Here is a 7,870-nt window from a genome sequence, read left to right as displayed (position 1 = left end):
GAGCTTTTGAAAACTTGCAAAGGGAAACTAAGAAGGTCATTCGGAAGGAAAAGGAATAACGCGAGGAAGCTGGTGACGAATAAAAAGGAAGATAATAAAATCAATTTTTAGGTATATAAAGGGCAAAAGAGAGTCGAGGGTAGATATAGGACCAATATAAAATGACGCTCGAGATACTGTAATGACAGATGCAGAGATGGCAGTGAAACCGAATGCTTATTTTGCATAAGTCCTCACAGTGGAAGTGTACCGGACATTCAAGAGTGTCAGTGAAGTGAAGTTTTGCTGTGAAAATTACGACTGAGAAAGGTGCTCAGGAGATTTAATGGTCTCAGGGTGGATGAATCTCCTGGACCTGATCAAATGCACCCTTGGGTTCTGAAGGAAGTAGTTGGAGAGATTGTAGAGGCATTGACGATGATCATACAAGAATTGCTAGATTCTGGCATTGTCCGAGATGACTGGACAATTGCAAATGTTACTCCGCTATTTAAGAAGGCAGGGAGTCATCAGGAAGGAATCTACAGACCTGTTATCCTGATATCAGTGCTTGGGAAGCTGTTGGAATCTATTGTTAAGAAAGAGTTTACGGAGTACCTGGAGCGACATCACAAGGTAGGATAAAACCAGTATGGTTTCCTGAAAGGGACATCCTGACTGACAAACGTACTACAATCCTTTGAAGAAATTATAAGCAGGGTAGACAACGGGGATGTAGTAGACGTGGTGTACTTGGGTTTCCGAAAGGCCTTTGATAAGGTGCCGCACATGAAGCGCTTAGCAAGCTAAGCGCCCATGGAACTATAGGGAAGTTACTTGCTTGGGCGTAGCATTAGCTGGACGGCGGAAAACAGGGAGTGAGAATAAAGGGATCCTATTCTGGTTCGCTGTCGGTTACCATTGCAGTTCCACCGGGGTCGGTGTTGGGACCACTGCTTTTTACGATGTATATCAATGATTTATCCTACGGAATTAATGGATTTGTGGCTAAATTTGCCGATGATACAAAAAAGAGGTGGAGGAACGGGTACTCTTGAGGAAACAGAGAGCCTGCAGAGAGACTTGGATAGTTTAGGGGAATGGGCAAAATCGTGGCAAATGAAGGAAAATGTTGGAAAGTGTATGGTCATGCACCTTGGTGGAAGAAATAAACGGGCAGACCATTATTTAGATGGGTAGAGAATTCAAAATGCAGAGATGCAAAGGGACTTGGGAGTCCTTGTGCTAAATGACCTAAAGGTTAACCTCCAGGTTAAATCGGTTGTGAAGAACGCGAATGCAATGTTGGCATTCATTTCCAGAGGTATGGAATACAAGAGCAGGGATGTGATTGGTGAGGATCTATAAGGCACTCGTGAGACCAGAATTGGGGTATTATTAGCAGTTTTGTGCTCCTTATTTGAGAAATAATATATTGACATTGGAAAGGGTTCAGAGAAGCTTCTCGAAAATCATTCCAGGAATGAAAGGGTTACCGTATGAGCAACGTCTGGAAACGCTTGAGCTGTATTCCGCTGCGTTCAGGAGAATGCGGGGGGGGGGGCGTGAGATCTTATAGAAACATTTCGAATTAACAGGCCTGAAGACATTAGATATGGCAAGGTTATTTCCCATAATAGTCGATTATAGGGCAAGAGGGCACGACTTCGGGATTGAAGGACTTCCTTTAAGAACTGAGATTCCTTTAGTCCGAGGGTGGTAAATCTGTGGAATTTGTTGCCTCTAGCGGCTGTGGATGACAAGTCATTGGGTGTATTGAAGGCAGATATAGATAAGCTCTTGATTAGCCAGGGCATCAAAGGGTATAGGGTGAAAGCAGGGGAGTGGGGATGACCGGAAGAATTGGATCAGCCAATGATTGAATGGCAGAGCAGACTCGATGTACCGAATAGCTTACGATTTTATATCTTATGGTCTTATTGTCTTAAGTTCTCAGACTGCCAGGCTTCAGCTGTTTCAGAAAGGACAGGCAGGGAGGCAAAAGTGGTCGGATCGAGTCACTGCTGATCAGAGACAGCATCACGGCTCAGAAAAGGAGGAAGTGATGGAGGGCTTGTCTACTGAGTCTCCGTGGGTGGACAATAGGAACAGGAAGGGGTTAATAACTCTACTGAGTGTTTTTTTTTAAATATATAGATCATCCAATAGTAACAGAGACATCGAGGAGCAGATAGGGAGACAAATTCTGGAAAGGTGTAACAAATAATTGTTGACGTGGTGGGAGATTTTAATTTGCCCAATATTGACTGGCATATCCCTGGTGCTAGGTGTTAAGATGGGGTAGAGTTTAAATGTGTTCAGGAAGGTTACCTGTCACAATATATAGATAAGCCTACAAGAGGAGTGGCTGCACTTGATCTACTGTTGGTAAATGAACCTGGTCAGGTGTCAGGTATCTCAGTGGGCTGTGCTGGGAGCAAGGGTGGAACAAAATGCAAGACTCAAACACATCATGTGAGGTTAACTTATATTAATTTTATTGCTCGGTGCAAAGCAGAAGCAAGAATAGTGAACTGGACAAGGACTCAGGCCTGAGACAAGGCTGGGAATAAGGGTATGGGCTAGGAGTCGGAATCACGGACCGCCAGGGCCAGGACCTAGTACTTGGAGCCACCGGGGCCAGGTCTCGGGACTTGGAGCCGCCGGGCTCAGCACTCGGCACTTGGAGCCGCCGGGCTCAGCACTCGGCACTTGGAGCCGCCGGGCTCAGCACTCGGCACTTGGAGCCGCCGGGCTCAGCACTCGGCACTTGGAGCCGCCGGGCTCAGCACTCGGCACTTGGAGCCGCCGGGCTCAGCACTCGGCACTTGGAGCCGCCGGGCTCAGCACTCGGCACTTGGAGCCGGCAGGGCCAGGACTTGAGACTTGGAGCCTCCGGAGACAGGAATTCTGTTTTATTCACGGCACAGACTCAGACACAGGACATAAAACACTGAGCCGGGAATCCTCCGTAGACACATGACGGAGTCGGGAACCTTCTTGACACAGTGACCCAGTATTCCTTGGTACAAGGCCGGGATCGCTTTTAGACGTACGACATGGATACGGAGACCACAGAATAATGGACAGACCTATAACTGGGCTCAAGTACGCTTCAAGCCGCGGCGAGCTCATGACTCACCACAGCGGGTTAACTTTGACTGACCCGTACTGACAAGGGAAGGCGGCTTGCTGGCACTTGCTCCGGGAAGAGACTAGGCTTTCTCCGTCCAGATGACATGGGCTCGCAGTACTTTCGCTGACTTTGCAAACGCTGTCGCGCCGAACGGCTGAAAGCCGGAAACTATAAACTGCCGGTTCAACCGAGAGCAAATTGCCTCCAATCACCAAGCCCGAGGGATACGGGAAAACATGGAACCAAAGGGAAACAGGGAGTCAACGGTCCGGATCGTATCATAAACAAAGTAATTTTAAAGGGACGCCGATCCGCACCGTGACTGTGGGAGAGCATTTTTGAGGCAGCGATCACAATTTTATCTCCTTTACCATAGCATTGGAGAGGAATAGGAACAGACAAGTAACAAAAGCATTTAACTGGAGTAAGAGGGAAATATGAAGCTATCAGGCAGAGACTTAGAAGGAACAGAGTTCTCAGGAGAATGCATGGCAGAAATGTGGCAAATGTTCAGGGGATATTTGCGTGGCTTTCTGCATAGATAGGTGCCAATGAGGCAGAAAAGAGATGCTACGGTACAGGAACCATGGTGTACACATAATGAAAATATAGTCAAGAAGAAAGGCTTACGAAATGTTTAAAAAACTAGGTATTGATAGAGATATATAAAATGATAAGGCTAGCAGGAAGGAGCTTGAAAATTAAATTAGGAGAGCCAGAAGGAGCCATGAAAAGGCCTTGGCGAGCAGTTTAAGGAAGACCCTAAGGCAATCGACAGGTCTGTGAAGGGCGAGAGGATAAGATGCGAGAAAATAGGATCAATGAACCGTGACAATGGAAAAGTGTGTGCGGAACCAGAGGAGACAGCACAAGTACTATTCACTCTGCAAAAGGACCTTGGCGATTGTATGGATTTCAGCAAGGGAAGGGATTTGATAAGGTAGTCCATGCAAGGCTTACTAAGAAAGCAAGGAGACATTGCTTTGTTGACCCAGAATTCGCTTGCCCATAGATAGCAAAAAATTATTGTAGACGATTTATTCAGATTGGATATCAGTGACCAGCGATCTGCCTCAGAGTTCTTTTCAGGGACCCATTCTGATCGTGATTTTTATAACTGTCTTGGATGAGAAATTGGAGGGGTACGTTACTAAATTTGCTGATAACACAAATGTTGGGGATATTTGGATAGTGTGGAGGGCTGACAGAGTTTAAATCGGGACATCGCTAGGATGCAAAATAGGGCTGAAAAGTGGCAGTTGAAGTTTAACCCATTGCCATAGGCCCGTCTGGCTATTCCCCATCTTGCTATTACCTCCTTAAATGGGCCTTAATCCCCTTGTCTGATTTTCAATCATTCCCAGTTCCTCTAATTACAACACACCCCGCCTGTATTGGAACCACTGGACTTGTCCGGAGTCCCCGCAGAATAGCATAACCTGGGACAGGTATTCAGCAAACAACGGGCTCTTTCCCTGCCCCCGCACCGCCCGTATGATTGCGCTATCTTCCTGCTGGCCGGGGCCTCGTTAACTAGCAGTCGTCTTTATAACTTATCCCGACCGGACAGTGCATTAGTGCGTCCCTCTCGGACAGTGCATTAGTGCGTCCCTCTCGGCGGGCATCATACGACCTTTATCCTCGCCGGTAGGCGCCGGTTTCTTCTTTGTATAGAAGAAGGATGGGTCAGTTCGTGCCTGTATTGATTACCGAGGCCTGAACAATATAACAGTTAAAAATAAGTACCCACTATCCTTGATTAACTCGACATTTGAACCATTTCAGGGAGCCACCATCTTCTCAAAGTTGGACCATCGTAGCGCCTACCATCTAGTCAGGATGAGGGAGGGAGCCGAGGAGAAGACGGCCTTTAATACACGTCTGAGCCACACAAATACCCCGCCGTTTTTCAAGCCCTAATCAGTGATGTGCTGCGGGACTTCATTAAACGCTTCGTGTTCGTCTACCTAGATGACATCTTAATATTTTCTAGCAGCCCCCAGAAACACGTTCACCTTGTCCGACTAGTCCTCCAGAGACTGTGGGAGAGCAGGTTAGTTGTGGAGGCCAAGAAATGTAAGTTCGACGTCCCTTTGGTCATCTCCTTGGCGATATCATCGAGAGCGGACAGGTGAGGGCAGCTCCTGATAAGATCCGGGCGTTGGAAGAATGGCCCAGACCCACGACTCGCAATCAACTTCAGCGGTTTTGGTGGTTTGCAAACTGTTATCGCCGTTTTATCAGGGATTACAGTCGAGTGGCGGCGCTCCTTACCGACTTACCTCGCCTACCAAACTTTTTGTTGGGGTTCCGAAGCTGATTCGGCTTTCACTGACCTGAAGAGGCGGTTCAGCTCACAAGAGCCCGAGGTATTTCACCTCCCCAATGTCCAATGGACTGATCGCTTCAACACCGAATACTTTTTCCTCTTTTATTTGTCTTTTTAAGACAGTATTCAGCTTGACGAATGCAGTAAAATTTGTATCTCCCCGTCGGGGAATTGAACCCCGGTCTCCCGCGTGACAGGCGGGGATACTAACCACTATACTAACGAGGAATTGGTGGTGGTATCGGAATATATATTATTCCGGTTTTGTAATGCGACAAGCAGCAAACGATGTGCAGCTCTTCGAGTTTGGAAGTGATTTTACTCACTTACCTCCGGTCTGTGGGAGGATGGCGACCACAACTTGACATAACAGGAACTGCATCGGAGTGACCTGATTCAGAAAGCAGTGCGAGTCACAGTCATAGACCACTGAAGACAGTTCAGGACACGAGTCTCCTGCAGAATGATGGAACGATGGTGATATAATGGTGAACATATCTGTCTTCCAGGCAATTGACGCAGGTTCCATTTCCGATGATCGTAGTTAATCGACTTTTAATATTCTTTCATCGAAACTATCAGATGTAAACGTCTCATAGAACCCGATCCGTGCGGACTTCTACAGTCCGAGGGGCCTAACCTGCCAACTTGGGTACGAATTCCCCAAATTATTTAAATCGAAGAGAGAGTGTAAAATTATTATTCACACTGGGCTATCAAGTGGATCAAGGGTGGATTTCCTGTCTTTCACATTTTCCCGATGGACCGACCAATGCAGCTTCCTGCTGTCACTATAAACCAGATTCTCACAACAAACTAGGACACACCAAAACACGTCGGATGATGTGTTCACACTGAGTGTTCTCAGTCCACTCACCACTCTGTCTATTTATATCCTAAGCGATCCTTCTCTCCAATACACGATTAAATTAAACCCTTTAATGCGATTAACAAATGTAATCTAGAATCACAGAATCATTCAACCCTGAAACAGGCCTTTCGGCCCGTCACGTCGATGTTGAGAGTCAAGTACTAATCCCACCAGAAAAGAATCTCACTTATCAGCTATTGCCTTCCGTGCCTTGATGATTCAGGTGCTCATCCAGGCAATTCTCTTATATTGTTGGAATACCTGCCTCCACTAGCCACTCCGGCATCGGTTCCAGTTTCCAGCCGCCATCTGCATGAAGTTCTTCCTCTCATGCTGTCTCGGTTTACACACGTCAGGACAGTTTCCTACTATTCTGAACGGCCCCCGTTAATTTGATATGACCTACAAAGACCTCCGTCATCTCCAGCGCTCCATGGAAACGCCCGCAGTCTATCCAGCCCGCAGTCTACCGGAACTCTCCATCTCTGGCAAAATCCTTGCGAACATCCCATGCATTCAACACTCCAGTTAGTTTACAGAATGCCAAAGTTTTCAATTCTCGAATCCGCGGTAAACTTGATGAGTCGGAGCTGGTTTCTACCGACTGGACGACCATGGGCCCAGCGCGCTCCCGCTGCGCCACTCTGCTGTTGGCTGAACGTGGTGCTGAGCTGACGTTTCCCATTCTTTTCCTTCATTTTTATTTGTCGATTCTTTGCTGACGTCACATCGTTCCCCTCGCGAGCTGCTGTTTGGTGGTTTATTTCCTCACGTGTCTCTCTGCCCGTGACTCTGTCTGTCATTCAGTGCTTGCTACCTCCTGCCCCGTCCTGTTATTGCCTCTGCGCTCCGACCCTTCCGGAGGCCTCGTTCACGACATGTCAGCCGTGAATGTGTTGTACGTTATTTAATGAGTCCAGTTTCAGTGGCCCTGCTGTTACACATTCAGTTACTCTTCCACTGTGTCTCTTCCGCGTTCTCTCTTTGCCTCTGGGTTGTTCATTGGGATAGACATCAATGGTTCGAACAATGGACACCAGCTGAGTTGCAGCCGAGATTATCGGAGGACACTGTTATTGGGTATTTTGAACTTTACGATGTGTTGACTCACACCTAGGTGGGTTAATTTATTGTATCCAGAAGTGTCGTTAACATCTCGTGCCGTATAGCTAATTGAATAAATAATAGAATCAAAAGGATCGCAGCAGATCCGGCTGCTGTGCTTTTCTGTCCTGCTGATGTGAAAACTGGGGTTCGAGGATTTCGGCCTACTCCGGATGCTCCGGGAGCAGATCCGTTACCCAGTCTGTTTCGAGATGCTGTTAGCTTGCTTCTCTTGTTTGCATAACGTTTTTTTTTCTTTCTCTTTCTCTGCGCAGTGGTTTTTAGTGTTTTTTTAATTGGGTTATTCGAGTTTCTTGGTTTGTGGCTGCCTGGATGAAGGCAAATCTGAAAATAAATATGTTTTGAATAGTTGAGTCATTACTCATTAATAGAATCTGCCTCTATCTCCCTCTGAGAACGGGACATCCAGACAACTCCGCTCGCTTGCCGG

General features: G+C 47.0%; 1 non-coding gene across 1 annotated transcript; it reads right to left on the bottom strand.

Moving 5' to 3' along the window:
* Window positions 1-5,600: 5,600 nt before the first annotated feature.
* Window positions 5,601-5,672, bottom strand: trnad-guc (transfer RNA aspartic acid (anticodon GUC)). The gene has a single exon. It is a non-coding gene; the product is annotated as a tRNA-Asp (tRNA).
* Between the last annotated feature and the right edge of the window lie 2,198 nt (window positions 5,673-7,870).

This window comes from Mobula birostris, chromosome 28 (assembly GCF_030028105.1).
Source record: "Mobula birostris isolate sMobBir1 chromosome 28, sMobBir1.hap1, whole genome shotgun sequence".
NCBI lineage: Eukaryota > Metazoa > Chordata > Chondrichthyes > Myliobatiformes > Myliobatidae > Mobula > Mobula birostris.
The sequence above is the reverse complement of the archived record's forward strand: the minus strand, read 5'-3'. Positions and strand labels throughout refer to the sequence as shown.